We start from the raw sequence: 18,661 nt of genomic DNA, 5'->3' as shown, positions 1-18,661 counted from the left end.
CTCCCCCACCTCTTTAAGCTCTCTCTCTCCACAAGCTCCTTAGTATTCAATGTGTTTATGACTTAATCATCTCAAACATGTCCTCAATTCCATGTTACTCTTGTGGACCTGTAAAGAAACTGAGGCATGGCTTAAACAACAAAGAGTTTATGTGAGCCAAATATTAGTGATTGCAGCCCAGGAAATGCACCAAGTTGCCTTGGGAAGTGCTCTGGAGAACAAAGAAGAGGTGTGGGCTTATCAAGGAAAAAGGACCAATTGAAAAAGGGGAGGTGGATACAAAAGTTGTTTGTCAAACATTACAATTGGTGATATCATCTTCAAGTAGTCTTGGCAGTAAGAGATTTGTTGTAACAGCCTGTGAGACAGTCCTCAGCTAGATATTTTTCAGTTTGACAGGAGATATGCAGAATAACAGTCAACAGATGGTTGACAGATTGTTGACTATTATTCTTCCAGGAGGTTGTGATCAACTGCGAAAGTTCAGGGTGTCTTTGGATGAGAAGTGCCTGAAGCTCAAGCTGAAATGGCCATCCAGCTTCATTTTAGATGCCTTGACCAGACTAATGGCATTTTCTTTTATCATTCTGCAGTTGCTACTCTTTCTTTCTTCACTATCACAGTCCAATTTTTTGAAAGTTTCTCTACTTGTTGTCCATACTTTCTCACCCCTCTTCAGACTGGCCTTCACTTCCTGCCCCCTTTACCTAAACTGCTGTAAACATATGGTGATTGTGCCCCTACATTTCCAGACTAAAAAAATTATTCTTTCAACAGCCTAATGATGCTGTCAATCAAACATGAAATCAGCTTTGTAAATTGTAAAGCGTGTTACAACTCTAGTGGTTCTGAAACAAATTTCTTATGCGTATTAAAAAGATGAGTAAAGACAAATGCTGTTGCTTTGGTATAACTCAGTTGATGATGACATTTCAGTTGAGCCTCCTCTACCCAGCTAGAGTTTTGCTTTTCTGCTCACATGCACTCTAATATTATACCCAGCCAAGGTGTCATTCAAGTGAAAAGACAACAGCCAAAGTGTCCTCAAAGGCAAGAGACAATTACTTGCACTGTTCTGTTTCACTAGGTACACACAATTCTTAATCTTCTTTGCTTATTGAACATTTCAGTCATGGTGGATGGTATCTTCTCTCTTGGTAACTATGATTATTTGAAATCAGCATCGAAATAAGTCTCATTCTCTTCATCCTGGTGGTTTCTCAGTTATCATACCTGCCTAACAGTTTTTATGCATTTCTATCCTTTCATTCCTCCCCCTACAATCTTTTTTCCCCCTTCCCTTTTCATCTCTCTATCTCCCTTCCTAATGCTGCTACTTCCCTCACCTGGCTCATGATTTCTGGGAGAGATTGGATAGGAGTCACTAGTGTGCTAGGGTCAAAAGACTCCCTTTGCCTAGTGCACAGAGAAAATTCAGGGCATGAGTAGGGTGTGTGTAGGCCCCTCCAACTGTTTGGTAACATTGTGCCCATGAAGACCTCTTTGACAAGGTTTCCAATGACTGCTGCATGAAGCAGTTCTGCTCCAATGCTGCCTGCTGGTCCCTAAACACAGCTAAAGTTTTTAGCTTTCAACTTACTGACCTTAGCAGCATCAGGGACCACTTACTCCTTGACTTTCTTGAAGCAATTCTATTCCTCCTTGTTGACTTCGTATTGCATCTCTATGATTCCCTGTCTATCCTCCATATTGGTGGATCCTCTATGCTCATCCTCTATGGATTGGAGTTCTCCAAGGTCCCAGCCTTAATCTTCCATTCACTGTACACATTGCTTCCAAGGCCTAATCTATTCATACAACCGTGATTACCGATTTGTCAACAATTCCCAAATCTCTGTCTTCAGGCTAAGTCTTGACTCCACACCCAAACATCCAACTGCCCTCCAATTCAATGCCAAAACCAACTCATCCACTCCTCCCAAGCCTGCTCCTCTTCCTGCACTTTCTATCCACCCAGTACCCCTGCCAGAAGCCTGCACATCATTCTTAAATTCTCTTTATGTTTTGCTTTCCATGTCCAAACAATTGCAAAAGTCAAATGGAGCCTATGTCCCCTTAGACTCTCTGGAAACTGTGCCTTCCTTTCCAGGGAGTGGAACACAATAGAAAGACCAGAGTTGGACAGACCTGGGTTGAAATCCTGCCTCTACCAATTATTGGCTGTGTGACTTTGGGCAACTCTCTTAATTCATTCAAGTCTTAATTTCCTTATCTAAAAAAGGGGAATAATAATCTACTTTGAAGAATTATTGTGAGGATTAGAAACAATGATGTAAAAACCTATCACTGTGCCTGTCCCAAGTAATGTTTAATAATATTATTCATTATAATGATGATGATGATGATGATGATGATAAAGATTTCTAGATCCATTGTTATTGCTCTGATCTAGGACTTTGTCTTCTCTCTCCTGACCATTGCATTAACTTTCTGACTGAACTCCCTGCCTTCACTCTCCATTACTACCACCAAATCTGCTTTTCAAATAGTCAGAGAGATATTTCTAAAATGCAAATCTGATCATGACACTTACCTGCTTAAGGCTCTTTTCTCCCTTTATTCTGTCTATGCTATGCCCCAGCCATACTTGCAGGTCTCTAAGCACACAGTGGTTTCTCATTCCCTTCTGCCATGTTTTTTATTCAAGGAGCTCCCTCTGCCTCTGCCGGATGTCTTCTCTCCTGCCCCTCCCTCACATCCTACCTGTCAAATCCTCATCCTCCACATTCAGTGCCAATGTCTGTCTCCTCTTCATGGGTATGTCCGTTTACTTGGAATCAACTGCCAGCTCCTTGAGGGCAGGAAGCAGGTCTGATTTCAATTTCTGGCCCCCTGGCTGTGTGCACAGGGCTTGGGGTAGAGAAGGGCCTCATAGAATATTTTCAGTCACTTGCTTAAGGTCACGCAGTGGGTCAGCAGTAGGGTGAAGACTTGAACCCAGGTCTCTTGTCTTCCTGCCCAGGACTCTTTGCTCCACATGTGACATTTTGCCCTAGTGGAGAACAGGAGCTGGTGGGTTGGGGGTGGAGGACCTCCTTATGGGAGGACAGTAGGCGACCTGAGGACATCATACTCCCATCTCAGCACTGCACCCAATAAACAGGGGAAGGATAAAATTATCCATTGCCCACATCCTGTCTCTACTCATCTGACAGGGACTAGAAATAAAAAATGAACTACACAAAATCCAATCTTCCTTGGTGCAGAGGCTGGCAGGGTGGGGGTGGGGCTGGCAGCCCAAGCAGCCACTCATCATGCAGCACATCTCATATTTATTGGCTCATAATTGAAGGCAGCCTGGAGATGTCCCGGCATTGGCCCCTGACAAGACAGATGAGGGCACAGTGACTGCTGAGGAATGGAGTCACACAAACTTTCTCACAGGACTGCAGCCATGGAGGGGAGGCAAGGAGAGGGGAGACAGGGAGCCAGCTGTTGTACTGGTCCCAGGGGCCTGACTCAGGTTCAAGGTCTTGCTCTACTATCCACTTTGATGACGTTGGGCCAGACCCTCTCCTCTGCAGGCCTGTAATTGCAGGCTTCTAGATTTCATCACCAGGATATAGGAGAACTGTTCTGAGATTTGGGAAAATTTGGGCTACTAACTTGCTGTGTGGCTTTAGGTGAATCTCTTTACCTCTCTAGGCCTTGTGTGTTCTTGTAAAGAAGAGAGGACACCTCCCTCTTCTATATGAAGATTGAGGGCGTTGAGCTGGCCTAGAAGCATCCAGGTGTGCATTTTAGCATGGGGAACCTCCCTTTTGAGGGAAGGCGAAGAAACAAGAAATGCTGCCAAATACTAAAAAACTGCTAATGGAAATGGTCCAAATTCCCAGGCTTGGCATTCAAGGCTTTGTAAAACTCGCATAGTCCTATCTCTATTACCAGAAAGTCTGGGTTCTGGGCCAGTCTTACCACTATCTTGCTGTGTGAACTTGGGCCGGTACATGATCATCTCAAGGTCTCAGTTTCCCCGTATGTATGATCTGTGAAGCAATTAGGGTCCATAAGCCCAGTCAGTCACCGAGTTCTGTCCTAACTCCCTGGAATTATTCCCTAAATCTATTCCTCCCCCACTTCCCATTCCAACTGTGGCCACTGCCTCACCTCAGTACTCACATCTCTCTTCCAGACCAGTGCAGTTGCCTCTTCTCTGGTCTCCCAGCTTCTGTCCACTCCTCTCCATACTCCAGTTGAAGTGATTCCTCTAAGGCATGTACCTGACCATGTCCCTCTCCTGCCCCAAATCCTTCCTCTGCTCCCCACCATCCTCAGTTGAGCTCCTCAGCACAGCATTTAAGGTCCCACATGACCTGGCCCTGTCTTGTCTCTTCTACTCCTGTCCCCCAACTGTCTGCACCATTCACACTGGCCTCGTCACTACTCTCTCCCCGGCTCTGATACCAGGATTGGGCCTTCCTAAACTGGCCACTAGGAGGCCCTGTGGTCCTGAAGACAGCAGTGAGCAGGGTCAGTGTTGTCCCTAGACTCCTGTGTTGACTCTCCAGAAGCTTCTAGAATTCCAAGCCCCACAGGAGACCTACTCCACATAGTCCCCAGAGCCTTAGATGTGAATGATGCTGCCTTTCATCCTACTGCTGCTGATGACCTGGAGAATGTCTGAGCCAAAGGGGCCCCAAAGGTGACCTACTATAATCCCCGTTATGTGTGTGGGCGCACGCACAAATGTGTGTGCATGCTTGCGCATGCTTGCGCATGCTTGCGTGTGTACGTCTGATTGCTTCTGCCCTCAATAGACACCATTTCAAATTCAATCACCAGGAAAGAGGGCTTTTTTGCAGTTCATCTACCATGAGGGGATTTACATAAAGGATTGGTATAGGCTAGTGGTGGCCTGGGCTATGTGAACACCTATAGATTAGTAATTTGGAGGCAGGCTAGACAGGGCCCTGAATGCCAGGCCAAGGAGCTCAGACTTTATCCCACAAGAGATGGAAATGCAATGAAGGTTTTCAAGTAGGGAATAGCATGGTCACACATGTTTTAGAAAGATCTCTGATGTGCAGCAAGGAAGGTGGATTGGAGGGAGCCACAGAAGACAGGAGGAGGTCAGGGAGGAGGCTGGGGCTATGATGCCAGAAAAAGATAATGAGGCTCAATGTGGGCAGAGGCCGTGGGGGTGGATTTAAGAGATCTGACAGTTGTGTCAACCCGGCATGTTGTGACATGAGAGAAGAGGAGCTAAATGTGTGGCCTAGGTTTGACCTGGGAGACTAGGGTGGTGGCAAGAATGTTCTTGTTAATAATAATAATAATAATAGTACTAGTTAATAAAGAGGGTGGGAGGTGTATTAGTCCATTTCTGTTGCTTATAACAAAATACACTCAACTGGGTATTTTATAAAGAAAAGGAAATATATTGCTTACAGTTTCTGAGGCTGGGAAATCCAAAGTTCAAGGAACACATCTGGTGGTGGTGACAGTGACCCCTCACACTGCAAGATGGTGGAACCAGAGAGAGCCTAGCCTCTTCATTCACTCTCCTTTTAAAGCCCTGTAAATCATGCCCTTGACCACCATTTTTAATACATTCACTAGCGAGAGTGCCAGAAAGCAGGCTTCCCTATATGGTAGTGGTCTGTGCCCAACCTTTACGCCACCTCACTTACCTCCATACCCACTTATCCACCCATAATCCATCCACTCATCCATCCAACTCTCACCAAAGCCTTCCCCAAGCTTCCATGTGCTGGGGACTCAGAAAATAAGCAATGAAGATTCCTGCCCCCGTGGTCCCAGAGAGATAGACCCGTTCTCCCTTACCCTAACAGTCCTCTTGTTGCTTGTCTCTGCCCATGGAAAAGGTGATGGCTGACATCCTCTCCAGAAAGTTATTAGTCATGTAGGCTGGGCCTGAGAGAGTCTCCACCTTGACTGGGGATCCATATTAAAGTTCCAAGTGTTGCCATGGACAGCTTTGTGATATTGTGTGGGAACATGGACACTGGGAAGGGGCTCAGCTTGCTTCCCCTGGTGCCCTTCTTGGGCCTTCCCTTGCTGAGGCTCTCAATCTGATTCTCATCTCTGGTTAGGACTTGCCTCTGCCAGGTGAAGCCACCAATTCAGAAACATGAGCTCCTCTGCTGGGTGTCAGGGACACTTGGTCCTTGCCCTCATAGCTCATAGGCCCAGAGGTGGGAGATAGGAACCCTTGAGGGGAGAGCAGATGAGGCTAAATCATTGCAGTGATGGTGGGAGAAGAGGAAGAGAAGCATGCCAAAGAGGAAGAGCTGGTAGGAATTAGTGGACAACTGGATAAAGGATGTGGTGTCCAGGGTCCTGGGTGCCCAGGGGTGAGGGTGGCCAAGTGGGAGTTTAGGATGCATCTGACCTCATAGGTTGTTTCTGGGGCCAAAGCCCACAAAGCCCTTCAAGAGAACGAGCTCCTGCCAGGGGGAAGGACCTGGGCGAGTCTCCCTAACTCCCTCTTCACCTTCCAGGCAACCATTGGAACCATTGGCTCAGGTCTGAAATCACTGCTTTGGATGAAATGCTATTTTATGCCTCAATAGTGAAGTGATGGTTGTATTAAGTGGCACCATTAGGGATCTTTTCCAAGCATAAGATTATTAGTTTCCTAGCTGCAATTTTATTGGAGGAATATGGTCAAAATGGAACCTTGTCAATATAACAGCCGAAACAATCTATTTTTTTTCTTTTTTAAAGATGACCGGTAAGGGGATCTTAACCCTTGACTTGGTGTTGTCAGCACCATGCTCACTCAGTGAGCTAACCGGTCATCCCTATATGGGATCCGAACCTGGGGCCTTGGTGTTATCAGCACCGCACTCTCCCAAGTGAGCCACGGGCCGGCCCTGAAACAATCTATTTAAAAAGCAAAATTGAAGGCTACCTACCTAGCATGCACATCAGTGGCATTATAAACCCTGTGTTCATTCCATGAATATTTACAGAGCACTGTGGGCTAGGCTCAGGAATCCAAAGACCCTGCCTACATTTTTCTTTCATTTTTTTTCTCCTTTAGTTTAACTCACCTTGGGTTCATTTTAGTACATGGTATGAGGTAAAGCTCTAAAATGATTTTCCCCTGATTGACCGAGGTACTTGTGAGTTGTAATCTAGGTCAGAATTTTCCAGAGTGATTGTACAGAATATTGGTCCCATAAGATGGTCAAGAGTAAAAGAAAGATTCTGTAGTCACAAAAGCTTAGGAACTGTTGCATACCCACAACCTTCTTAGAGATCCACAGTGTACATTAACACAGTAAAAACTCTGAGGACTCCTGCGGTAAGGGAACTTTTACATCTTGTTTCATAATTTTATTTGACTACAGACCTTGTTTTTAAGTGACAGCTATGAACACAGTGCAGAACACTACGTTCTGCCATAAAGCTGACACCAGGGCAGAACTGAGATTGAAACCTCTCTGCCTCAGATCCGGCTTCTGCACGCTTATGGATCTGGGGTCTGGTCAGGAAGCATGATACATACATGGCCAATTCTGCTCCAGGGCCTGCAGTGCTAAGAGCTCTGCCAGGAGCTGCAAACTGTAGGTGCTCCCTAGGGAGGGCAAGGTAGCCTGTCTGGCACTTGGCTAAGACTTCACAGAAGAGCATTTGCCCTGGGCCTTGAACTATGAGAACTATGAGAGGTGGCTCTTCTGAAGGCAGGACCTCCAGTGGGGACACCTGCCAGGGCAGTGACTCAGACCAGGCCTCCAGAACTGTGGAAGATAGAGAGCTGCGTGAACAGAGATGTCCATGGAGAAGCCAGGTGAGAACACAGATGCCTATAACATGGGCTAAGGTGGATGTACGATTGCAGCCAGGACTCTCTTATAGGTGCCAGAGAAGGGCATTTGGCATTGACTTTCCAAGTGCTGTGTCTGCTTTTAGGAGACAGGGTCTTCTGGGGCCTCATTATGACAGTCAGCACAGACCATACATGTGGCTCTCTCCCAAGGCCCCTCTTTCCTTGGGGAGTCTGCAAAGTTCTTTTCTAGTCTGGAACAAGCAACTGGGGAGTTGGGGTGGGGTGAACAGGAAATGTGGGGGCTCAGATTCCTAAGGATTAATTAAGGCCTTTCAATGAGATCTGTCTCCCCTTTGGAGGCCAATTAAGATAACTGGAAGCTTGGGAGGTGGGGAGGGGGAAGGGGATATGTGTGTATGTGCGTGAGACAGGCCCATTGGCCTTCTGCTAGAATGGTTCTCTTGCGGATGGGTAGACCTTAGGGGAATCCTTTCATTTACAGCAAAAGTTTGAATGCAAAGATTATCACAGAATTTTCATCATCTGCGAACAGGACTTTAGTGTTACTCTATATGAAGTGCACTGTCATCATCTCAGAAATCACCCTCACCTCCATAGTACCTGTTCTGTACAGAACACTCACTAGGGCCAGACCCTATGCTAGGCCTTTACATTCATTTTTTTTCATTTTGAAAATCTTTTTACTGATGTATGATTGACATACAATAAGCTGTAAGTATGTAATGTATAACTTAATGTGTTTGGAGATAAGTATACCATCACCACAATCTATGTCATAAACATATTTGTCACCTCCAAAAGTTTCCTCCTGCCTTGGATTGACTGTCCTCCCAAAACTTGTCCCTCACTGTGACAGTGTTAAGTGGGTGGGAAATCCTATTATGGTAATTGAAAGGTAGAGCCTTGAAGAGGCAATTAGATTGTAGGACCATGCCATAATGATTGGATTAAACATGCTGGTCAAGGGCATGATTTACAGGGCTTTAAAAGGAGAGTGAATGAAGAGGTTAGGCTCTCTCTGTTTCCACCATCTTGCAATGTGAGGGGTCACTGTCACCACTACCAGATGTGTTCCTTGGATTTTGGACTTCCCAGCCTCAGAAACTGTAAGCAATATATTTCCTTTTCTTTATAAAATACCCAGTTGAGTGTATTTTGTTATAAGCAACAGAAGTGGACTAATACACCTCCCATCCTCTTTATTAACTACTACTATTATTGTTATTATTAACAAGAACATTCTTGAAAAGACAAAATTATAGAAAGGGAGAACAGATTAGAGGTTGCCACAGGTTAAGGAGAGAGTGGGTGTGGGTGGGAAGTGGATGTGGCTATAAAAGGCCAATGTGAGGGATCCTGTGATGATAGAGATGTTCTGTCTTTTTTTTGTCCATAAAACAAGTCTTAATAGATTTAAAAAGATTAAGATCATAGAAAATATGTTCTCTGACCACAGTAACAGAAGGAAATTTAGAAAACTCACAAACATGTGAAATTAAACAACACTCTTCTAAATAAACAATGTGTAAATAGAAAAATCACAGGGAAATCAGAGAGTACTTTGAGATAAAAGTCAAAGCACAATATATCAAAATTTGTAGGATACAGGGCTCATGGCAGTGCTTAGAGGAAAGTTTATACTTGTAAACATCTACATCAAAAATTTTTTAAAAGCTTGGGCCGGCTTGTGGCTCACTCGGGAGAGTGTGGTGCTGATAACACCAAGACCAGGGGTTTGGATCCCATACAGGGATGGCTGGTTAGGTGCTCAGAACACCAAGTCAAGGGTTAAGATCCCCTTACTGGTCATCTTTTTAAAATAAATAAAAATAAAAATAAAAACATCTCAAATCAGTAATGTAAACTTCTACCTTAAGAAAATAGAAAAAGAAGAGCAAACTAAACCAAAAGCAAATATAAGTAGGAAATAACAAAGATTACAACAGAAATATATGAAATAGGGAATTAAAAAACAATAGAGTAAATCAACAAAACTAAAAATTGATTATTTAAAAAGATCAACAAAATTTGCAAACCTTTATCTACACTGACCAAGAAAGAAGAGAGAAGACCAAATTACTAAAATCAGAAATAACATAGGGGCATTAATTACATTGTTATTACGACTTTTTGTGCTATTAAGATTTAGTTTCTTTCTCTTTCTCATTTGCATTTTTGTTCTCCAAGTGGGTTTTAGTCTTTCTTGTGTATTCATGGTAGTAATTATTGTTTTTCAGATTCCAGATGCAGGACTTCCTTAAGGATTTCTTGCTGGGCTGCTCAGGTGGTGATGAGCTCCCACAGTTTTTGTTTGGCTGGAAAATACACTATTTCCCCTCATTTCTGAAGGATAGCCTTGCCGGGTGTCGTATTGTTGGCTGGCAGTTTTTTTTTTCTTTTGGTGTTTTGAATATATCATCCCATTTTCTTCTGGCCTCTAGAATTTCTGTTGAGAAGTCTACTGTTAGATAGGGGCTCTCTTATAGGTGACTTGATGCTTTTCTCTTGCTTCTTTTAAGATTTTCCCTCTGTCTTTGAGCTTTGTCAGTTTGACTATAATGTGTTTTGGAGAGGATCTTTTTGGGTTGAGTCTGTTTGGGGATCTTATAACCTCCTGGATCTGAAGGCCTGTGTCTCTCCCTATATTTGTAATAATGGAAGTTTTCTGTTATTATTTTATTGAATAGGTTTTCCATGCCTTTTCTTTTCTCTTCCCCTTCTGGAACATCCATGATTTGAATGTTTGTGTGCTTAAGGTTGTCTGCTGGCTCTCTTAGATTTTTGTTATTTTTAAAAATTGTTTTTTCCTTTTTTTTGTCTGCCTGAGTTATTTCTATCTTCAAGATCAGAGATTCTTCTGTTTGTTCTAGCCTACTGCTTAAGCCATCAGTTGTGTTTTTATTTCATTGACTGAATCTTTTCAGTTCCATGAGTTCTGCTATATTCTTTTTTAAGGTGTTAATCTCTGTAAATTTCCTCCTTCATATCCTGGATTTTTTTTTTTTTTCATGTTTCATTATGTTGTCTAATTCAGTCTTCTCATATCTTAGTGAGTATCCTTAAGACTGTTGGTTAGAATTCCTTTTTAGTCATTTCAAGGGTTTCCTGCTCTATAGGGTCTAGTATGTAAGAATTACTGTATTCTTTTGGTGGTATCCTATTTTCTTCAGTTTTTGTATTTCTAGTATCTCTATGCTGATGTCTGGTCATCTGATAGAGCAGTTGCTTCTTCTGTTACTCTGGAGAGGGCTTTAAGGAAAGACACATCCTCTTCTTTTTCTGGACTCTGGTGGTGACTCTCATTGTGTCAGTGCAGTTGAGTATCTTGTGGGCTACCTGCACAGTGGCTGTGGCTACTGATGTGGTGTTGAGCTGCTTTTGTAGCTGCTGTGGCTGTGGCAGTGGGTGTGGTGGACCACCTGTGCAGAAGTGGCATTTTTGGCATGCTCTTTGCCTGCTTCCCTGCAGGGGATGCTGCCCTCGGCTTCTGCCTAGGATCCGAGGCATGCTCTGCTTCTTGCCTGCTTCCCGGTGGAGGGGACTGCCCTCAGCTCCTGCCTAGGGCCCCAGGCATGCTCTCTTTACATTCATGACCTTATTTTATAGGACAGCTTTATTGTATATAATTCACATACCATACAATTCATACATTCATCCATCTAAAGTGTACAATTCAGTGGTTTTTTATTATATTTACAGAATTGTGCCACCATTGCCAAAATCACTTTTAGAACATTTTCATCACTTTCAAAAAGACACCCTGTACCCATTAGCAGTCCCTTCTCTTTTCCCTCCCAACTCCCTTCAGTCCTAGGCAGCCATTAATATACATTTTGTCCTTATAGATTTGCCTATTCTGAATATTTCATATAAATGAAACCATATAATATATGGTCTTTTGTGACTTGCTTATTTCACTTAGCATAATGTTCATCCTTGTCATAGTACATTTATACTTTATTCCTTTTTTAAAAAAATAGCTTTATTGAGATATAATTCATCCATTTAAAGTGTACAATTTAATGGTTTTGGTATATTACATTATTAATTTTTAAAATAATGAAATAATATAACATAAAATTTGCCATTTTTAAGTGTACAATTCTATGACATTAATTACACCCACAATGTTGTGCAACCATCACCAGTATCTATTTCCAAAAACTTCCATTACTTCAAACAAAAACTCTGTAGCCATTAAGCAATACCCCTCTATCCTCCTTCCCCCCAGCCTGTAGTGATTTCTAATCTATTTTCTGTTTTATGAATTTGCCTATTCTAGGTACCTCGTATAAATGGTATTATACAATATTTGTCCTTTTATGTCTACATTATTTCACTTAGCATAATGTCTTCAAGGTTCATTTATGTTGCAGCATATATAAAAGCTTCATTCCTTTTTATGGCTGAGTAATATTACATTGTAAATATATTCCACATTTTGTTTATTCTTTGATCAGTCGATGCACACTTGGATTGTTTCCAACTTTTGGCTATTGTGAATAGTGCTGCTATGAAAATTCACGTATAAGTCTTGTATGAACACCTGTTTTCTATATTTTAAGTATATATCCAGGAGTGCAGTTGCTGGATTATATGGTGATTCTATATTTAATTTATTGTGGAACTGCCAAACTGGCAGTTCTTTTATAATGGCTGCATCTTTTACATTTCCATCAGCAGTGTATGAGGGTTCTAATTACTCCATATCCTCACTAACACTTGTCATTTTTCTTTTTCTGATTATAGCTATTCTAGTGGATGTGAAATAGTGTCTCCTTGTGGTTTTGGCTTGCATTTTCCTAATGATATTGAGTATCTTTTTTCATGTGCTTATTAGCCACCTTTATGTCTTTTTTGAAGAAAAGTCAATTCAAGTCCTTTGCCTATTTAAAAATTGAGTTGTTTGTCTTTTGTTGTTAAGTTCTTATGTATTCTGGATTCTAGTACCTTGTCAGATATATTAATTGAAAATATTTCCTCCCATTTTGTGTATTGTCTTTTCATGTTCTTGATCGTGTCTTTTGAAGCACAACATTTTATTTATTTATTTTATTATTGAAAAGTAATTGATTATACATATTTGTGGGGTACAGAGTTGAATATCAATACCTGTATACCGTATGTGATAATTGAATTAGGATAATTAGTATATTCATCATTACAAAACATGATCATTCTTTGTGACCCTTAATCAATTTCTGGCTAATCCCCCTCCCTCTTTCCCACCTCTACTAACTACAGTTCTGTTCTCTTTTGAAAGTTCAGCATATTATTGTAATTATTGGTTCTTTCTTCCTTTCTGTCCTTCTTTTTTTCTTCCTTTCTTTCTTATTTATTTGTTTATTTTTTAGCTCCCACTTATGAGTGAGGAGATGTAATATTTTTCTTTCTGTGCCTGGTTTATTTCACTTAACATAATTTTTTCCAGGCTCATGAGCGTTGCCGCAAATGGGAGAATTTAAATTTTTTTATGACTGAGTAGTATTCTGTTGTGTATATATACCACATTTTCCTTATCTAGTCATCTGTCAACAGACATTTAAGTTGGCTCCAACTTGGCTATTGTAAATACAGCTGCGATAAACATGGGACAGCAAGTATTCCTTTGACATGATAATTTCCATTTCTTTGGGTATACACCCAGAAGTGGGATTGCTGCATCATAACACAGTTCTACCTGTGGATGTTTGAGAAACCTCCATACCGTTTTCCATAATGGCTGCACTAATTTACAGTCCCACCAGCAGTGTAGAAGGGTTCCCTTTTCTCAGTATCTTCACCAGCATTAGTTATTCTCTGTCTCTTTGATAATGGCCAGCCTAACTGGGGTGTGATGATATCTCAGTGTGGTTTTGATTTGCATTTCCCTGATGAGAAGTACAACATTATAAAATTTTGATGTCCCATTTATTTACTTATTTTTGTTGCTTTTCCTTTTTGTTATATCTAAGAAACCATTGGCAAATCCAAAGTCATGAAAACGTGCTTCTATGTTTTCTTCTAAGGGTTTTATTATTTTAGCTCTTACATTTATGTCTTTGATTCATTTTGAGTTAATTTTTATATATAGTGTGAAGTAAGGGTCCAAATTCATTCTTTTCGTGTGGTCGTCCAGTTGTTCTGGCACTGTTTGTTGAAAGGCCTAGTCTTTCCTCATCATTCAATGATGATAAAGGGTGCCTTGGTATCCTTGTCAAAAATCAACTGACCATAGATGTATGGGTTTAGGTCTGGAGTCTCAATTCTATTTCATTGATCTATATATCTATCTTTATGCCAGTACCATGCTATTTTGATTACTGTAGTTTTGTAGTAAGTTTTGAAATTGGGAAATGTGAATTCTTCAGCTTTGTTCTTTTTCAAGATTGTTTTGGCTATTCAAAGTCCCTTGCAATTCAATAAGAATTTTAGAATCAGATTTTCCATTTACACAAAAAAGGCAGTTGGGATTTTGATAGAGATTACATTGATTATGTAGATGACTTTGGAAAGTATTGCCATCTTAACAATATTAAGGTATCCAATTCACAAACATGTGATGTCTTTCCATTTATTTAGGTCTTCTTTAATTTCTTTCAGCAATACTCTGTAGTTTTCAGTGTACAACTCTTGCACCTCCTTGTTTAGATTTATTTGTAAGTATTTTATTCTTTTGATGCTATCGTAAATGAAATTGTTTTCTTAATTTACTCTTCAGAATAAACACAGCTGATTTTTGTGTGCTGATCTTGTACCCTGCAACTTTCTGTTTCATTTACTAGTTCTAAAAGTTTTTTTTTCTGAATTTTCAGGACTTTGTAAATATAGAATCGTGTCATCTGTGTAAAGAGATAGTTTTACTTCTTCCTTTCTAATTTGGATGCCTTTTTTCCCCCTGATTGCTCTTGCTAGGACTTCCAGTCCAATGTTGAATAGCAGTGGTGAGATTGGGCATCCTTGCCTTATTCCTGATCTGCGGAGGAAAGTTTTAAGTCTTCCAACATTGTGTATGATGTCAACTGTGGATTGTTCATAAATGTCCTTTATTATTTAGAGGAAGTTCCCTTTTATTCCTAGTTTTCTGCATGTTTTACCTTGAAAGAGTGTTGAATTTTGTCAAATGCTCTTTCTGCATCAATTGAGGTGATTATGTGATTTTTTTCCCTTTGTTCTGTTAATGTATTGTATTACATTGATTTTTGTATGTTGAACCACGCTTTTATTCATGTGAGAATAGTCATAGTGTACAATTCTTTTAAAATGCTTCTGAATTCTGTTTGCTAGTATTTACTGAGAATATTTGCGTATATATTCATAAGGGATATTGGTCTACAGTTTTCTTCTGATGTCTTTGGCTTTGGTATCAGGGTAATGTTGTTTTAATAGTACGAATTAGGAACTGTTCTCTCCTCTCTGGTTTTTTTTTTTTTTTTTCCTTTGGAAAAGTTTGAGAATGATTGGTGTTAATTATTCTGTAAATGTTTAAAAGAATTCACCAGTGATATAATCTGGTCTGGAATTTTCTTGGTTGGGAGGTTTTTTATAATTCAACTTCTACACTTCTTATGTCTGCTGAGATTTTCTTTTTCTTCTTGAGTCAGTTTTGGTAATTTCTGTGTTTATAGAAATTTGTCCATTTCATCTAGTTTAATTTGTCAACATACTATTATATTCATAGAATTCCCTTATGATCCTTTTTTAAAATTTCTGTATAGTCTGTAGTAAAGTCTCCAATTTCATTTCTGATTTTAGTAATGAGTCTTCTCTCTTTTTTCTGTCTGTCTATCTATACATTTGTCAATTTTGTTAATCTTTTAAAGGAATTAACTTTTGGTTTTGTTGACTTACTCTATTGTGTTTTCTATGTTTTATTTATTTCCACTCTAATCTTTATTATTTCCTTCCTTCTACTGGTTTTGGGCTTAGTTTGTTCTTCTTTTTAGAGTTCTTTAAGGTGTAGACTTAGGTTATTGATTTGAGGTCTTCTTTACAACTATAAATTTCTATCTGACCATTGCTTTCACTGCATCTCATAAGTTTTAGTATGTCCTGTTTTCATTTTCATTTGTCTGAAAGTATTTCTAATCTCCCTTATAATTTTTTCTTTTCTTCTAAATTTATTTATTTATTTATTTATTTATTTTTTAAAAAGATGACCGGTAAGGGGATCTTAACCCTTGACTTGGTGTTGTCAGCATCACGCTCACCCAGTGAGCCAACCGGCCATCCCTATATGGGATCCCAACCCACAGCCTTGGTGTTATCAGCACCACACTCTCCCGAGTGAGCCACAGGCCGGCCCCTAAATTTATTTTTAGTTGTACATATTTGTGAGGTATAGTGTGTATTTTATACAATGACTTACTTAGGGTAGACAGCATATCTATCACCCAAATGTTTATCTTTTTTTGTGGTGATTGCCTTCAAGATCCTCTTTCCTAGCTACTTAGAAGTATATAGTACAATATTATGAGCTATAGTCAACCTAGAAAACCAGAACTTATTCTTCCTATCTGCCTGTAACCTTGTACCCATTAATCCATCTCTTCCCCCACTCCCTGAACCCCCTTTTCCTCCCAGCCTTTCATAACCATTATTCTACTCTCTATGAGAACCACTTATTTATTTGTTTAGATTCTGCATATGAGTGCGATCATGTATTTGTCTTTCTTTCCTGGCTTACTTTACTCAATGTGATGGTCTCCAATTCCATCCATGTTTCTGCAAATGACAGGATTTCATTCTTTTTTTATGGCTGAATAGTGGTCCATTGTGTATATATACTGCATTAAAAATAAACCCCCTTCATCCACTGATGGACATTTAAAGTGATTCCATCTCTTGGCTATTGGGACTAGTGCTGCAATGAACATGGGAGTACAGGTATCTCTTTGATATATTGATTTCATTTCCTTCGGATATATACTGAATAGTGGGATTGCTGGGTGATAGGGTAGTTCTATTTTTAGTTTTTTGAGGAACCTCTATACTGTTTTCCACAATGGATGTATTAGTTTACCTTCCCACCAACAATGTACAAGATTTTTCTTTTGCAGCATCCTCAGCAGCATTTATCATTTACTGTCTTTTTGTTAATAGCTATTCTAACTGGAGAGAGGTGATATCTCATTGTGGTTTTAATTTCCATTTCCCTGATAAATAGTGATGTCAAGCATTTTTCATATACTTGTTGGCCATTTGTATGTCTTCTTTTGAGAAGTGTCTATTTAGGTCCTTTGCTTATTTTTAAAATTAGGTTTTTTGCTTTGTTTTTTACTATTGAGCTGTTTGAGCTCCTTATATATTCTGGGTATTAGCATTTTGTGAGATGCATAGTTTGCAAATATCTTCTCCCATTCTGTAAGTTGTCATTTCACTTTGTTGATAGTGTTCTTTGCTGTGCAAAATTTTTTAGTTTGATGTAGTTCCATTTGTATATTTTTGCTTTTGCTGCCTCTGCCCCTGAAGTCTTGTTCAAAAAAGCGTTGCCTAGTCCAATTTCATGCAGCATTTTTCCTGTGTTTTCTTCTAGTTGTTTTATACTTTGAGGTCTTTAGTTTAAGCCTTTAATCCACTTCGAGTTGATTTTTTATGCATAGTGGGAGTTAGGAGTCTAGTTTCAATTTTCTGCATGTGGATATCCAGTTTTCCCAGTACCATTTATTAAAGAGGCTGTATTTTCCCCAATGTATAGCCCTGACACCTTTGCTGGAAATCAGTTGGCTATAAATGTGTGGGTTTATTTCTGGGCTCTCTATTCTATTCTGTTGGTCAATTTGTCTGTTTTTTTGTAAGTATCATGCTGTTTTGGTTACTGTAGCTTTATAACATATTTTGAAGTCAGGTAATGTAATACCTCTAACTTTGTTCTTTTTGTTCAAGAATGTTTTGGCTATATGGGGTCTTTTGTGGTTCCAGACAAATTTTAAGATTGTTTTTTCTATTTCTGTGAAGGAAGTCATTGGTATTTTGATAGGGATTGCATTGAATCTGTAGATTGCCTTGGGTAGTAGTACAGACATTTTGATTATATTAATTCTTCTAACACATGAACAGGGGATATCTTTCTATTTATTTGTGTCTTCTTCAGTTTTTTTAATCAATGATTTATAGTTTTCATTGTAGAGATCTTTCACGTCCTTGGTTAATTCATTCCTATGTATTTCAATTTTTGGTAGCTATAGCAAATGGGATTACTTTATTTCCTTTTCAGATATTTTGTTGTTGGCATATAGAAATGCTATTGATTTTTGTGTGTTGATTTTGTATACTGAAACTTTACTGAATTCATTTATTAGTTTTAGTAATTTTTTGGTGGAGTCTTTAGGATTTTCTATATAAGTGATCATGTTATATGCAGACAGGGATAACTTCCTCTTTTCCAATTTGTTTTTCTGTTTTTTTTTAAAAACAAGTCATATTTTATTTAAATTTAAATAAACTATACGAAATTGATTTTCTTCACCAAAAATAACAGTAATATTTTCTGTATTAATTCTAGATAAACCACAAAACACTTTTTTTGTAGGTGTTTAAGGTTTTGCTTATAAATCAAGATGAGGCAGTAGATATAGTAATGGAAAAAGACAGAAGAAAACAGACAAGTCAGTTGTCAGTATCCATGGCCTCTGATTCTGTCTTGACAATGAAGCACAAGTGTTCAACATATACCTGCTAAAGAGCATATGGAGATGTAGGCTCAACAAAGGAATGTAAACAGTAACCACCAGATGAGAAACAATGGCAGGCTTTTCCATTCGAACTTCAACTGTAACTTGTTTCTCTGAGTTCGTTTGATAAAGACAAAATCTATACTGAAATCCTTATTTGGCGAGTTCACAAGTTTCTCTCTGTTAATACCCTTAACTGTCTGGGTGCTCCAGTGTTGGGTGCATATATATT

This window comes from Cynocephalus volans, chromosome 4, assembly GCF_027409185.1.
Source record: "Cynocephalus volans isolate mCynVol1 chromosome 4, mCynVol1.pri, whole genome shotgun sequence".
Classification (NCBI taxonomy): domain Eukaryota; kingdom Metazoa; phylum Chordata; class Mammalia; order Dermoptera; family Cynocephalidae; genus Cynocephalus; species Cynocephalus volans.
This window is presented reverse-complemented; position numbering follows the sequence as displayed.